Genomic DNA, 15,079 nt, shown 5'->3' with positions numbered 1-15,079 from the left:
CTGAGGGTGGGTTTGCTCCCCCAAACCTCCAGATCCATCCTCATCCCATCATATTTTCCTCACCAGCCAGCCGCTCCCCGCGCCCCCCCCCCCCCCCCCCTGCCCCAAGCTTAGGGCAGAACTCATTTTCCTGATAAGCAACTTAAGAACTTCCATTTCTAACAAAACCCAGGGCAGGGGCTATGTTTGGTCTGTTTCATTTTGCTCATCATGTATGCTCAGGTCTCGAAACAGCAAGGCACCCCCAAATTGATGTTGAACAAAAGTAAATAGATATAGGAATATCAAATTAAATGAGAGTTTCATAAACTGAACTCAAATTACACAGGTCCACAAGATGAACTCAAACAGGAAACAGGGTCAAGGGAAGAGGAAGGCGATGGAAATATTCCCAGACCTTGTTAGGGTGGATATGCTTTTTAAAACTATTATCCATTAGAGGTCTAAAGACATAGGTGAAGCAAATATGACAAAATAATGACAACTGTTACATCTAGTGACCGAGCTCTTTTCTCTGTTTTTCTTTTTTGTATATTTAAATTTTTCAAAACAAATTATCATACATAATGAATATGTATGTAGGCATGTATATACATATATATTTCCTCAGCCCCTGGATCTGCTTTCATAGATAAGAGAGTAAAAATTACATAGCCATGGAATAGCATGATAATCTTCCCTTAGGTTTGTGGTTTGGAAAACTGCTTTTATCTAAAATAGAAAAAAAAAAAGAAGATCCAGTCACTGGGGGGGAAAAAAAGATCATTATTCAACCAAATATTAGGCTACTTTCAGTTAGATGGGTGACGCAGACTGCACAGTCTTGGGAAGTGTCAGCTCCAAGGTGAGACAGTGGGTAGGAGGTACGGACCCCTCCTTCCATTCTGCCTTCAAGCTTCCATTCTGCCTTCAGCCTGTTTCATATATATTGCATTTCTACACATGTCATTAGAAGAAAAAAAAATCACATCCACAGCTAATAGTACAGCCTGAAAACCACGGCTGCAGGACGGCCATTCTAACCCCAGCAGAACGGCTTCCACACACGGCTGCCTCACTGGCAATCCTGAGATGCTGGCGCTTCTTGCCTAGAGGAGGCTGGGGATGTCCTGGGGACAGGAGCGTCGCCCCCGCCCATTTGTTCCCACCTGCTGCACACAGGGCCCAGCAGACCCTCAGCACCGCCATTTCATGAAGAAATGCCTGGGCGGACATCCAGTCTCACAGGAACCACACTAAGTGTGCTGGCCAGGGGACACCCTGCTTGGAAATGCATTTCCTGAAACACACACAGAACCTTTCTGGAACCTCCCTCTCTCTGCTTTGTTGACTTGAAGGGAACAAAAAGCCAAGAAAATCCAAACAGTCACTTCTAGTCTTTTAATGCCTCATCTCAGTAAAAATCATCAAAGGTATCTTTCTGAAATTAAACTGCTTAAAAGCTTTACCTGTAGTCAACTAGCTAGAAAATGAGACTTCTTTCCCATGCTTTGGGAACTACTTATTTAAAACCCAGCCCTGCAGACAAAGGTCTTCTGGGGAGTCTGCATCCACAGAGATGTGAAAGGGCTCCCTGCCTCTTCCTGGAGCAGCGAGTCTCAATGGGGACACTTTTGCTCCCCAGGTAATGACTGGAGACAGGCAGCAAGTGACAAGTGTGACAGGGACGTGTTAACGGCATCTGCTGGGTGGAGGCCAGGGATGCTGCCGAAACGCTACAGAGCACAAGACAGCCCCCTGAACAGAAAATTACCCAGCCCCAAACGTCAGTAACGCCATGTTGAGAAACCCTACTCGAACGGTTGCGATCTTCTGATCTTCTTAGCTCGAGTCTGTAACCACAGACGGATTAAGAGGAATGAGCAAGCAGTTCTCTGGAGGGCGGTCCATAAAAGCCATCAGACGTCCCTGGCAAAAGTAGAAACGGGGCTAAGCTAGCTTAGGTTCCCCTCTCCCGCTGGGTGGCCCTATCTCCGCTGATCACATAGCGCAGCGCAGGTGGGGATGCTGCTCGCTGTGGCCACCGGCCTGACCACCAACGCGGAGACTGGGCAGAGGGGAGGCCTGGCAAGCATGGAGACCCGGTGGGCACAGGTCTGAAACTGTTAGGTGTGCGTGATGCTACTCACGGGGAAGGAGTGACTGACTTTACCATCTAAAATTTAAATCATCAATATGCCTCCGAGTAGCTGTCTGACTTGGGAAAATTGGAAAAAAAATTCATGCAATAAATTTCCCGTTTTGAAGTTAGAGAGGCACCAGGTTGTTCCTGATGCAACATCAGTTTATCCCCACCTGTGAAAGAGATGTTGAACGGACAGATGTTTAAAGGTCACCCGCTGGAACCCAGCCGACAGCACCCAAATGCTCAGGCCCAGCGCTGCCCGTCCTCCGAAGGCGAGCCTCTGTCTGGGGGCGTGGGTTCTTGCCCCAAGCTGTGGATGGCCCCAGCTCGGTTCTCCACGAGACCACCGGGGCTCTCACACGAGGGCTGCTCCCTGTGTCCCAAGTCCCTTTTCTCCCCTGTGCCCTTCTTGCTCCGCTTTCCAAATAAGCCCACTGCCATGCAAAACCATCCTTGTTTTTAAAACAAAAAGTCAGGCAATTCAAAGTTATAGCTGTAAAAGCAACTGCAATTCAGCCACACTCCACACATATCTATATAAAGATGTCAGCTTTTATAACCCCTTGGGCTCTGCAAAGTGCAATCCAGCTGCCAAGAGACCAAATTTATGCATCCAGAATCTCAACAAGTCTCATTCCACCACATGCAGTTTTTACATTACCTGGCTTTTAGCATTAGAAATATTTTTGCACATTCACAGCCAAACCTGAGGCCCAGCAGAGAAGGTGACACTCCCTCAACACGAGCGAGGATCAAAATGTCCTCCCTTGAGGCCGGCCCCCCACACCTCAGTGACTGCACAGATCAATAACCCAGCTGGCCTTGCCGGGACCGCCCTGCACACAAGTGATTCAACAACGGCCGGAGAAGCCTGAGTCCCAGAGGCCCACCTGGCTGTTTCGGAGAGGAAAACAGTGCTTGGTCTGTGAGGGTGCCCGGCTCCTGTGGACCTCAGGCTGACCTTCCTTGCTCCAGGAAAAGAGGGAGAGAGAGAGTGAGCCAAGGGAAAGACAATCCACTCAGCAGCCGTGTGACTGGGTTCCAGTCCTTGCATCATCACCAGCATGCGGCCACAGCCCAGCATCGTGTCCAGGGGAGAGGGGTGACGAGGCCCGTCGGAGGGGTCTCGGGACAAATGTGATGATACGTGTGAAGCACACGCCAGGCACAAGTGAGGGATCGATGGCGCTGCTCCCCTTGCTTGGCCCTGAGTGTGTCGTGAAGGAGTGAGGCCGGCTTGGTCACCACATCCCCCTCAGAAGGGCTGCTGGACGGGGCGGGAGGGAGGGCAGTGGGCTTGGGTCCGAAGAATGTGCGCTCACCATCCCTTACCAAACACCGGCTTTCGGACTGAAAAGAGATTGTGTTCGTGAGGGAGAGACTGAACCACGGGACCCAGACAGGGAAATGCACACAAGATTGCTCCCAGCCGCCTCCGGCGGAAACACCCACCTCAGGGGGAGGCAGAGAGGTCGCCGCTGACCTCCCTGCAGCTCGGGCGGGACTCAGTTGGGTCTGCGTCTCTTGATCCCACTGCACTTTTGACAGTGATGGGTCCCAGATCACAGAACTAGTAACGTCACTCGAGGCCACTGTGCATGTCATTTGCGTTGCAAACCTCACAGTGTTTAGGTCAGCTCTCAGGATTTAAGAAAATGAAACAGACCAAACTGGAGGCAACATGTTCATCAAGTCAGTTACTGGACGGCCCCATACACGGGGAAATAAACACAGTAAGAAGGGTGAGCAGCTGCCAGGTGTCAGAGTTTCTGGCGACAAGGCATCGTCTCCCGGCTCCTCACTCACCAGAGCCTTCTGCCTCCAGTCCAACCTTGTAAACAGAGGGGATGTGGGTACTCACATTCCTCTTCTGTGCAGTTTTGTCACTTGCTCTTTACTGCAACGGATCAAAAGGAAATGGGTGGTAATGGCCTTGCCTTTTATTCCTTCCCACGATTTTGAGTTCTGAAGGGGAGGGGTTGTGAAAGCCCAGCACAGCTTAAAGGCTAGAGAAACCAGTCTCAGGATTCATACTGTGCCGCTTAGGGGTAAATATACATCTTGCATCAAATGCTCCTCGCTGGTGGCGGTTCAAGGTTCCCGTCCACAGCTCAGTGCACCTGCCGAGCTGGAAGGAGGGGGTGGGGGGTTGGGGAGTACTCACGAGAAAAATCTGCCAGAAGAGGACGTGTACGACCACCCCCATGCGGGGGACCGCCCCCTCTAAACTTAGTGCTGGCTCTCAAACTTGGTTGCACCTTGAAGAGGACCTTTAAAGCTTACTGGTGCCCGGGTCTCACCACACCCCCAAAACTTCATGTGCTGCCAGGGCTGAGAACTACTGCAAAGAGGTTCTTCCCAAATACATCCCCCTCCCAAACACCGCCTAAGTGTTTGGGCCTGTCTTCATGAACTGAATTTAATGAACTGGTCTTCGACAGAAGCTAAGGGCACCATTTAGTCCACACGAGATTTCTAACAAGCCCCGCCCCAGGCGCAAACAGTATCCTGTGTTAAAGGGTCTGCCCAGGACCCTGCCTGGATTCAAATCCTGCGTGTTCTGCAGCCCTGCCCCAACACAGATTCTCTCCATCCTTGCGGTCAGTCTCCACTCTGCCCTCACAAAACAACAGAACAAACACCAAGAAATAATCACTTGAAGCCCACCTCCATCCAACAGACACAGAAACCTGGGCAGGTAACTACCTGTGCTCTGCGATCAGCTGTTCAGAAACACTGACTGTCTGACAGCTCAGCCGTCCTCCCAGAAGAGGCATGGCTCTAGAAGGGGAGCTGCAGAAAACCCAGAGTGGGCTGGCCCTCCCCTGCGGCTTCACGGGAAAGGAGGGAGAGGATGGCTAACTTCTCACTTAGAGGCTCCTGAAGGGGCTTCAGGCCAGACAGGGGCAGAGAGCGCGGAGGCGGGGCACTCACTCAGCCCCGCCTCGGAGTCTTAATTAGCAAGTAACAGGACACGTTAGTACACGACTGTGTGCTCCCAAACTGTTCCTCCTGCCCTCTGCTCCCCTCCTCTCCCACGTCTCTCGGTGGCTGGAGCTGCGAAGCAGGGGCTGTGAGAGCTGCTTTACAGGAGGAAACCCCACCTTGGGGGGAGGGAGTGGCCCGCCCGAAGCAGCCCAGCGCTGGGTGGTGGAAACAACTGGAACCCAGGACTCTGCGCTCAGAAGGGACCAGGCAGCAAGACAGCACCTTGGTTAGTACAGCCAGGCTGTGCCCGGACTGACTCAAATGTGTGCTCCAAGGAGGTGTGGGTAAATCAGGAAGAAGCAACAGGCCAGAGCACTCCTAGATAAAGGAATACCGTGGTGAATGTTCTGTTAGGGATAACGACAGTTCCCGGGAGGCTCAGTGGTAAAGAATCTTCCTGCAGTGCAGGAGATGCAGGTTTGATCCTGGATCAGGAAGATCCCCTGGAGAAGGAAATGGCAACTTGCCCCAGTATCCTTGCCTGGAAAATCCCATGGACACAGAAGCCTGGTGGGGCACAGTCCATGAGGTCACAAACAGTCAGACACAACCGAGCATGCACGCACAGACAAATATCCTGGGTCACAAAGGGGCATCCACACGGCCACCTGCAAAGGCCCCGGATAACCTGGTCTGTATCCATATGACCAATTCCGACAACCCAAGCTCCAAAGGGAAGGATGTGGCCTAAACGCAGAACCATCAGGGAATATAACGGGGGAGGCTGGCTCACTGTCCACAATCCCTGGGGAAGAGGCCTAAGGAGGCCTACTCACTTTCTGAGTTGCTGTTCAGTTCAGTTCAGTTCAGTTCAGTTCAGTTCAGTCGCTCAGTCGTGTCCAACACTTTGAGACCCCATGAATTGCAGCACGCCAGGCCTCTTTGTCCATCACCAACTCCCAGAGTTCACTCAAACTCACGTCCATCGAGTTGGTGATGCCATCCAGCCATCTCATCCTCTGTTGTCCCCTTCTCCTCCTGCCCCCAGTCCCTCTCAGCATCAGGGTCTTTTCCAATGAGTCAACTCTTTGCATCAGGTGGCCAAAGTACTGGAGTTTCAGCTTTAGCATCATTCCTTCCAGTGAACACCCAGGATTGATCTCCTTTAGGATGGACTGGTTAGATCTCCTTGCAGTCCAAGGGACTCTCAAGAGTCTTCTCCAACACCACAGTTCAAAAGCATCAATTCTTCGGCGCTCAGCTTTCTTCACAGTCCAACTCTCACATCCATACATGACTACTGGAAAAACCATAGCCTTGACTAGAAGGACCTTTGTTGGCAAAGTAATATCTCTGCTTTTCAATATGCTATCTAGGTTGGGCATAACTTTTCTTCCAAGGAGTAAGCATCTTTTAATTTCATGGCTGCAGTCACCATCTGCAGTGATTTTGGAGCCCCCCAAAATAAAGTCTGACATTGTTTCCACTGTTTCCCCATCTATTTCCCATGAAGTGATGGGACCAGATGCCATGATCTTCGTTTTCTGAATGTTGAGCTTTAAGCCAACTTTTTCACTCTCCTCTTTCACTTGTATCAAGAGGCTTTTTAGTCCCTCTTCTCTTTCTGCCGTAAGTGTGGTGTCATCTGCATATCTGAGGTTATTGATATTTCTCCTGGCAATCTTGATTCCAGCTTGTGCTTATTCCAGCCCAGCGTTTCTCATGATGTACTCTGCATATAAGTTAAATAAGCAGGGTACAATATACAGCCTTGAGTTGCTGTTACAAGACTATAAAGGGCCAGGTAGACACCTCTGCCTGTGAGTAACAAGCAAGAGCGGTACTGTACTTGGCAAACACTTAGCATACCGATGAGAGGACAAAGGTGACGCGAGGGGCCCACGGGTGTGTAAGAATCACCCAGCTCCCCTCCCCATGGGGTGGGGGCGGATCCGTCTGCTGCCCAAGCCACAAGGGCATGAGAGAGTGGCCTAGTGCTCCATGCCAAGCATATCCCCATCTTTTAGGACCCAACAGACTTCTTGGCTCTATTATTTAAATTCCCAAGTTCTATCCACCTTCCTAAACAGGCTGTTGGCAGGGGAAGGGCAGTGGATGGAAGGAGTGAAGGACAGGCAGGCTGAAGACTGGGGTTGGAGCACTGGATTCAGTCTGAGGGTCCGCTGTGGACTCGCCAGTGACCCTGGACAACAACTCATCTCTCTGGGCCTCACGTTTCTCATCTGGAAAATGGGATGCGTAACTGCTATAAGGATCCAGGAATCTGGAGAGGGTCAGCCTGCCTTTCCAACACTGGCCCAGTAGGTATACATGGCAGATGCTCAATAAATCTTCATTAAAGCAATAAATCCATCAAAATTCAGGACATCAAGTGTCACCAGAGTAAAAAAAAAAGAGAGAAAAAAAAAATTAAAGCTTTGAAACAGAGCCCTTGCAAGTTTTCTTAAATGTAACAGGTTTTTAAAAGAGTAGAATGTCTTTTTCTCTTGGAACCAGTCTGGCTTATTCATATTAAATGTTGTCAAGTATGGGTTCACATAAGAAATGTCACTCCAATTCATACTGAACAGAGTGTTCTAAGGAACCTGTATGCAGAAACTTCAAACCTCTAAAGGCAAATGAAGAACCACATATATCTCCATTAGCGACTTCTACAAAATCAAAAACAAATGATGGCTTTTCAAAAGGAGACATGCTTGAGATTAGTTTCTCAGCTCCGTGGTGTAACACTGGTTCAGAATTCTGTGTTTCTCCCTCATTCAATCCATCAAGGAGAAAACATTCATGAAGGGTCTACAATTACCCTGTCCTTATCCTGAGAGACTTAACAACAACTGGCTATAGTGATAGAAGATGGAGGGTTAGAGAACAAAAAGAAGGGAATTTCCATCCAGCTCAGGGCTCTCTTTGCTCACTCACTCATTGAATTACGCCACAGACATTTATTGAGTCCTGAGTGCATATGGGCCCTGGGTCAGAGAATGTGAAGATTCGAGCCACCGACATTAAACCTTTCCACAGTTTCTCTTTCCTTAAGCAGTTTCTCTGAACTGTCGTTTCCATTCCTATCTCTATTTGTCTCTGAGAGAAAAGAGGCAATCCATCACCCCCTCACCTCCCACAGGCATTCCAGAGCAGAGACCTCTCCCCGACCTCTCCTGCTGCTGCTGCTGCTGCTGCTAAGTCGCTTCAGTCGTGTCCGACTCTGTGTGACCCCATGGACTGCAGCCTACCAGGCTCCTCCGTCCATGGGATTTTCCAGGCAAGAATACTGGAGTGGGGTGCCATTGCCTTCTCCGCCAACCTCTCCTGGCTCTGCTTTATTCCATTCCATTTGCATCTCTCCCAACAACTCTTTGCCACCCACAGACCCAGCCAGGGGTCCCTGTCCCAGACCACATGGCCACTGCTTCCTCCCCCTAAACTATCTGCTACTCCCTACCCACTGGAAAAGACCCTGATGCTGGGAAAGAGAAGGTAAAAGGAGAAGACGGTGGCAGAGGACGAGATGGCTGGATGGCATCACCGTCTCAGTGGACATGAGTCTGGGAGACGGTGAAGGATGGGGAAGCCTGGTGTGCTCCAGTCCATGGAGTCGCAGAGTCGGACACGACTTAGTGATTGAAGAGCAACGACTGCCCCCGCCCAGCCTGCTTCAGCCTCACTGTCCCTCTCATCTCAGCCCCATCCTTTCATCCCTCTTCCTTCAACCATCTGTTCAATTCCATCCTGGCTGAGTTTCTGCCTGTGGTCTCCTTTACCTTCCCAGGTCTCCTCCTTTTTTGCAGAGCTGAGGGAACAGGTGTTAATATTAGGGTAATTAATTAATCATGAACCTAACATTTGTCTAAGAACTCATTTGTATGTAATTATGTTTCTTCATCTCAGGACTAACTTTAGCCTGAAAATGAGCATTTAATGAAAACTGAAAATGACAAATGCTAGACACTCTGCTTTTATAGAGCATGTATTTTATTCTTAAAGGTCTTGTTTTTCAAATCTAGGGCTACAGCTGAATTTTCATCATTTGAAAGGTTCATGTTCTACGTGCTCTCGAAGCCAATTTAGAGAAGGAGCGTTAAGGAAAAGGAAATCATGGTCTTTGCAGCTTTGAAGACAGCTCACACTGTCTTTCTGAACTGAAAGCAGGCTGACCAGTAGGCTCCTCTTTTGCTATTTTCCTGGCCATTATTTTTTGAGCATTGTCATTTTTATGGTAACCTGAAAGCTGTCTCCTGCTACAAATGGCACAAGTTTCTGTAAACTATCCATAATTGGACAAGAAGCAACAATTTGCCTAATTGCTTGGTATCTGTTCTTTGCCAGCTGACAAGAATTTTATCAAGGCAGTCAGACAATAGGGACAGCTTTTCTATCTAGACAGCTGGGAATGGAAAACCGTCCACTCAACTGCAGATGAGATGAATGGGTGTGAGTTGTAATTTGTTATCAGTCTACTTGGGCAGAAGCCAGTATTTCAACTATTCATACCAAACCAGCTCTCTACCATTGTTTCATTTTTCCTGGGAGGAAAAGAACATTAATTTAATCTGCAATACACTTGAAAATTTCAGGATCAACAGGGCAGCATCCTCCAAAAGATGTTTTTGAGAAGTGAGTTCTCTAGGTTTCCTGAATAATGAGAAGGCTATTTTTTAGAGATGGGCATGGGTCCAGATGAAGAGGAAATATCAATTCATCAATTCCTTGGATGCAAAACAGTGACAGCGGTGTCCAAGATGAGCTGTTCTGCTGCTTGCGAGCTCTATAAGCAATGAGTAGTAGAAACCCATCACAGCCTAAAAGATGTCATATGTGACACAATGTAGCCCAGTGATGTTTAAGGGAAGGACTAGCGGCAGGGAAGTGCAGATTAGAATCTCACAGGAAGAAGAGGGCATTTAAAACTATATATGCCATCTTCTTCTGGGAAGATGGAACAGAGGCACTTTTCCCCTGTTCTTTCCACTAAGTACAGCTGCAAACCTTGAACATTATGTGTGTGTGTGTGTGTATGTATAAAGCACACACAGACTTAGATACATTGAGAAGAGAAGGCAGGCTAATTAGAGACCTCAGCACCTGAGGAATGACACAGTGGTGAGTTTCACAGATTTTCTTTATGCCTCATAAGTCCCAGAATTGGAGCTAATGAAGCCAGTAATCCAGAAATGCTAAGGAGTACAGACAAAAAATAAAAATAAAAAAGAAGAAAGGAAAGCCCATTTCCTTTAGCCAAAGTACCATGAAAGGGACAGCCTAACAAGAGAGAAAATTTAGACAATTACTGCTCCATCCTACTTAACACTATAGGAAAAAAATGACAGCCCTATCCCCACCAGGAAGTGGTTAGTAGAGGGTCTAGACTTACAAGCCTGGGGGGCCAAGAACAGGGAGCCCAGTCTGTCTGCATCAGGGCGGTGTCCGCGGAGGTGGAGTGGAAAATCGGGCTCTCCTGCTCCTGCTGGACACCAAGCTTCTATATACAGGACAGAGAAATAACAAGGTCCTACTGCATAGCACAAAGAAACTACATTCAGTATCCTATGATAAACCATAATTGAAGAGAGTATATATGAAAAGAGAAGGCATATATATATATATAAAATTGAATCACTTCTCTGTCAACAGAAACTAACACATTATAAATCAACTTAAATAAAAATAAAATCCAAGTTAATATGGTGGTGGGGGGGAACCTTGGCAGTGTTAGTGGAGGCCACAGGGGTGGGGGAAGGGGGTCTGGACTTCGACCCCAGCCAGCAGTAATGAGGTGCCCCTCCGTCTCTCTGATGGGCCAGTGTCAGAGGAGTTCAAACAGAGAGTCAGAGAGCTCATTCTTGCTCCATAAACACTCGGGAACAGGAAGGTCTGATGAGCCTCTGGGATGGTGACATGCAATGGGCATCCCAGTTGGCACCCACCCAAGGTCCACCTTGGCAAGGCCCAGCACCAACATGCACTGGGACAGAAGACTCTGTGCTTGAGACCCTCCTGGGCCCCATCCTATGTACTTCTTCATCTGGCTGTTCATCTTGATGCCCTTGGTAATAAGTTGGTACCAAGAAGCAGACTGCTTTCCTGAATTCTGTGAAATTCGTGAACTCTTGGAGCAAATTAACCAAGGAGGGGTTGTGGAAACCTCTGACTTAAGAGTCAGCTGGTCAGAGCTGAGGTAACATCCTGGACTTGTGAGTGGGATAAGAAGTGGGGGCAGGGGGACTGGCCCGTAGGGCTAAGCGTGTAACCTGTGGGGTCGGACACCGTCTTCACACAGACAGTATCAGAACTGAGTTACATTAGAGGACACACATCTGGTGTCAGACGTGAGGCTGGGGTAGCAGAGTACTGAGAGTGTGGGGGACGCACAGGAGAGTGGTTTTCCTCTAGAAAAATCACCCAGAGGACATTCTCTGATCATAATGCTGAGTTTAAAGGTGTTGAGTTTAAGAAGCTAGACACAAAAGAACACATTTAGATGAGTCCATTTATGCAACTGTGAGAAACTCTGGTGGGTGGTGAAGCTGGCAACAGGCAGGGATGGCCATAAATGTCGGAGCAGCAGCTCCACGCGATGCTGGCAGTGGGGAGAGACAGAGCTGTGACTGGGAAAGGGCCCCCAGAGAGCTGCTGGGTGCTGCCAAGTTTCCTTTCTTAACTTAGGTGGTGCTTGGTTGCACTTCTGATACAGTGTTAGGTTTTATGTACATGCTTTATGCTCTAGTCTATCCATGTCTGACATTTCACAAAGAAATAAGTTATAAAAATAATCTTGTATTTGCAAAAACATTGCCTATTTTTTTTTTTTAAATTGTGTTTTCATTATTCATTTATGCTCTACCACATGTCAGAAAAAACTAATGGTAGGTCTTATTGTGATTCCTACCTAATAAGGTTTGGGAGTATGATCATTCCTAAGGTCCATTTTTTCTGAACAGAAAAACAAAACCACAGACATACTGCATCAGGGTGGGACCCAGAAATCTGTGCTTTAACAAGCCCTCTTGGTGATTCTGAAGCTTGCCAATGTTAGAGAACCTCTGGTCAAAGCACACACATAAATTCAACGTCGTTATTTTCATAGAGTAGTAACGTTATCTTCCAGGCCTTGTGGATACTGCCTCCCAATGTGTGTAGGGCATCTCGTGTTATACACCTACAGGCACCCGTCTGGCCAAAAGTTGTACTGGCTATCATGCAAAACTGACCTGGAAATCTGATTCAGCCATGGGGAAAGAGGCTTTGTACTCTTATTTTCTAAACTGTTTGAGGAATGAGCTAATCGCTTTAACAACCATAAGAACCTGAGGCTCAGAGGGTAACAGATCATGCCCACCTGTGTGAATAGCAAGGCCCATCACCAAAGCCCAGGCCTCTGGGATAAGTGTCCAAGATCCGATCTCCAAGAAGCACTTAACAAGCATTCAATTGGGAAATTCTACTCCATGAGCCAGAGCGTGCACCCTTCATAGGGCTCATGACCACAAATGGGCATGAGGATAAAACAAACTATTCCCTGTTGCCCCAGGACATCCCCTTTTCAGTTAGGGCTGAGGAGTCCAAGAACGCTATCCTGGCTGAAGCAACCAAAAGCTTCCCCTACCATGTTTTAGGCTGGCAAGTACTGAGCTGGCACAGCAGTGCACGGGGTTGGCTGCACGTGTGCGAGGTATTGGTGATGAGACACGGCGACAAGCCTGAACACTAACCCTTACGCATCAGCACCAAGCTTCCCCGAAACGAAAGCACTCCAGACAAACTGCCAGTTCATCTCAGGTAAAACAAAGGTATTGCCTCTTCCCTCCCGGCAACAGAAGAACATTTGGAAGAAGGTTAATTTATTGATTTTGAGGGAGAGCAAGTGATCCAGAGCCAGAGCTCTACCGGACAAATGGCTTCCCTTCTGGAACGACCTGAAGGAGGACTCAGAGAGTCAGACACTCAGAGGCCCGGCTGCACGTTGTCAAGGCAACCAGAGCCCTGAGCTTTCACTACCGGCATCTTCCCAACCAGGTTTTCAGGCGATCACTGGCCCTAAGTTCTTTTTGTTTTAAGCTGTTCTTTAAATTCTTTTAAAATAAAAACTGTTAAAAATGTATCTATTATCCTAGAAGCCTCATTCTTTCCTGGAGTTTAATCCCTCCTGTCAAATGTCTAGTCCTCTCTGTAAAGCAAATTCCAAGGTGGTCAGGGCCTTGAGGCGGTAATAGTTTTCACTTTGTAATCATACAAAGCACACTGTCTTTGGAAATAAACTCATGCAGCTACGGTCCAAAGAGCTTGTGTGTTTTGGATGAAGAGACAGTACTGGTTCCAAACCATGATAATGACAGGAGGGTGGGGAAGAAAAGGCTAAACAAAGGCCAGTAGAAGTGCAAACAAACCCCGGTAGAAAGAAGTACTGATATGACAACCAGGGAAACCTGCAAAATGTCTGGCATTCCCTGATTTTGTGGCGTTATTGTTAATTGTTGTAGGCGTGATAATGGGAGCGTGAAGAAGGAAGGAAGGGAGGGAGAAGGAAAGACAGAGCCTTCATCTTCTAGTGACAGACAATGACTCTTTTCAGGTGAGGTTATGCGATGTCTGGGGCTTGTGGCAAAATAACTCAGAGCAGAGGGGTAGAGGTGAAATGAGACTGGTCAAGTAGCAGCAGCTGTTGACAGTGGGTGATGAGTCTTTGGGGCTTATGGTATTCTCACTTTTAGTGTAGGTTACAAATTTTTCATAATAATAAAATTATTTATTTAAAAAAAAGGCAGGAGAGAGAAGACAAGAGGAAAAGGAAAGCAAGTAAGTCAAGGAAAATGGATAAGGACAAGGAATAGAAAGAGGACAAGGAAAGGGAAGAAAGAGAGAAAGAGAGAGAAACAGAAGCACAGAGACGCATGCGCACGGTGGGGATGCCATGAGCGCCTCGGCAGCCCCAGCAGAATTCATGGAGGCGGGTAGCACGGACGGATAAAACTTGGAAAATGCCAACGTCAGGAAAGCCAGTCCCAATAAAAATTCTGATAGAGCGACTTCTGACGTGTCTCTTCCACCACGCAGGGATAACCACACTCCGTCTTGGCCAACATAGCCCTCAGGGAACCTGGCAGTGGGAGGGGGCCCCATTTTGAACTCGCGTCAGTGCCTGGGGGCAGTAATCCCTGATTCCAGTGGTACTGCTGGGCAAATCCCCCGGCCTTATTACCAGGCACCGACGTGTATGGAAGACAGAACGTAGAAACAAGGAAAGAAACCAAACCCAGGAACTTAACATTCAGTGACAGATGGGGCTTCCCTGGTGGCTCAGCGGGGAGGAGTCTGCCTGCCAACACAGGAGCCGTGGGTTCGATCCGTAACCCAGGAAGATCCCACGTGCTGCAGAGCAGCTAAACCTGTGCGCCACGGCTACTGAGCCTGTGCGCCACAGCCCGGGAGCTGCAGCTACCAAAGCCCGACCACCCTTAGAGCCCGTGCCCTGAGACAGAAGTCAGTGCAGCGAGAAGCCTCTCACCACAACGAGAGTGGCACCCATTCGCCACAACTATTGACAACCCCTCGAAGCAATGAAGACCCAGCACAGCCAAAAACAAATAAATGGAATTAAAATCCAATGATTTTAATTGACTGCTCGTAAAATAAAAGCTCGTTAAGATCTCCATAGTAAAGAAACTCTGCAAAGAGTCAATTCTTGATTATTCCAGTAAAGGAGACAAGTTAATCCAAACATCATTGATGCCAGTCCTGTGTTTCCATTCTGCTTTGATGTTACATTAAAGGATGAGTGTTTGGGGATTGCTCAGCAAGCACTATAAACAACGAGTTAATAAAGCTCTGCTCTCACGGGTTCCACAGGCATTACTTTGAGTCCTATCTGGTTGGGACTTTTTTTTTCTCTCTCTTCATATGCTGGTTTTGAAGGGAACTCCTAGGAACTGCTCCCCAAACGATTATCCAGATGATTCCTGCTAAAAATCAGGCCCCAGAGCCTACTCCAATCAAAACACAGCTAAGGCC

The 15,079-nt window shown here is 48.1% G+C and overlaps 1 protein-coding gene across 1 annotated transcript in view; it reads right to left on the bottom strand.

The window, feature by feature from the left end:
- Positions 1-15,079, bottom strand: part of LARS2 (leucyl-tRNA synthetase 2, mitochondrial) — a 146,330-nt gene that overhangs the window by 90,668 nt on the left and 40,583 nt on the right. The window lies entirely within an intron of this gene.

The sequence above is a fragment of the Oryx dammah genome, unplaced genomic scaffold (assembly GCF_014754425.2).
Source record: "Oryx dammah isolate SB20612 unplaced genomic scaffold, SCBI_Odam_1.1 HiC_scaffold_9, whole genome shotgun sequence".
Classification (NCBI taxonomy): Eukaryota; Metazoa; Chordata; class Mammalia; order Artiodactyla; family Bovidae; genus Oryx; species Oryx dammah.
This window is presented reverse-complemented; position numbering and strand designations above follow the sequence as displayed.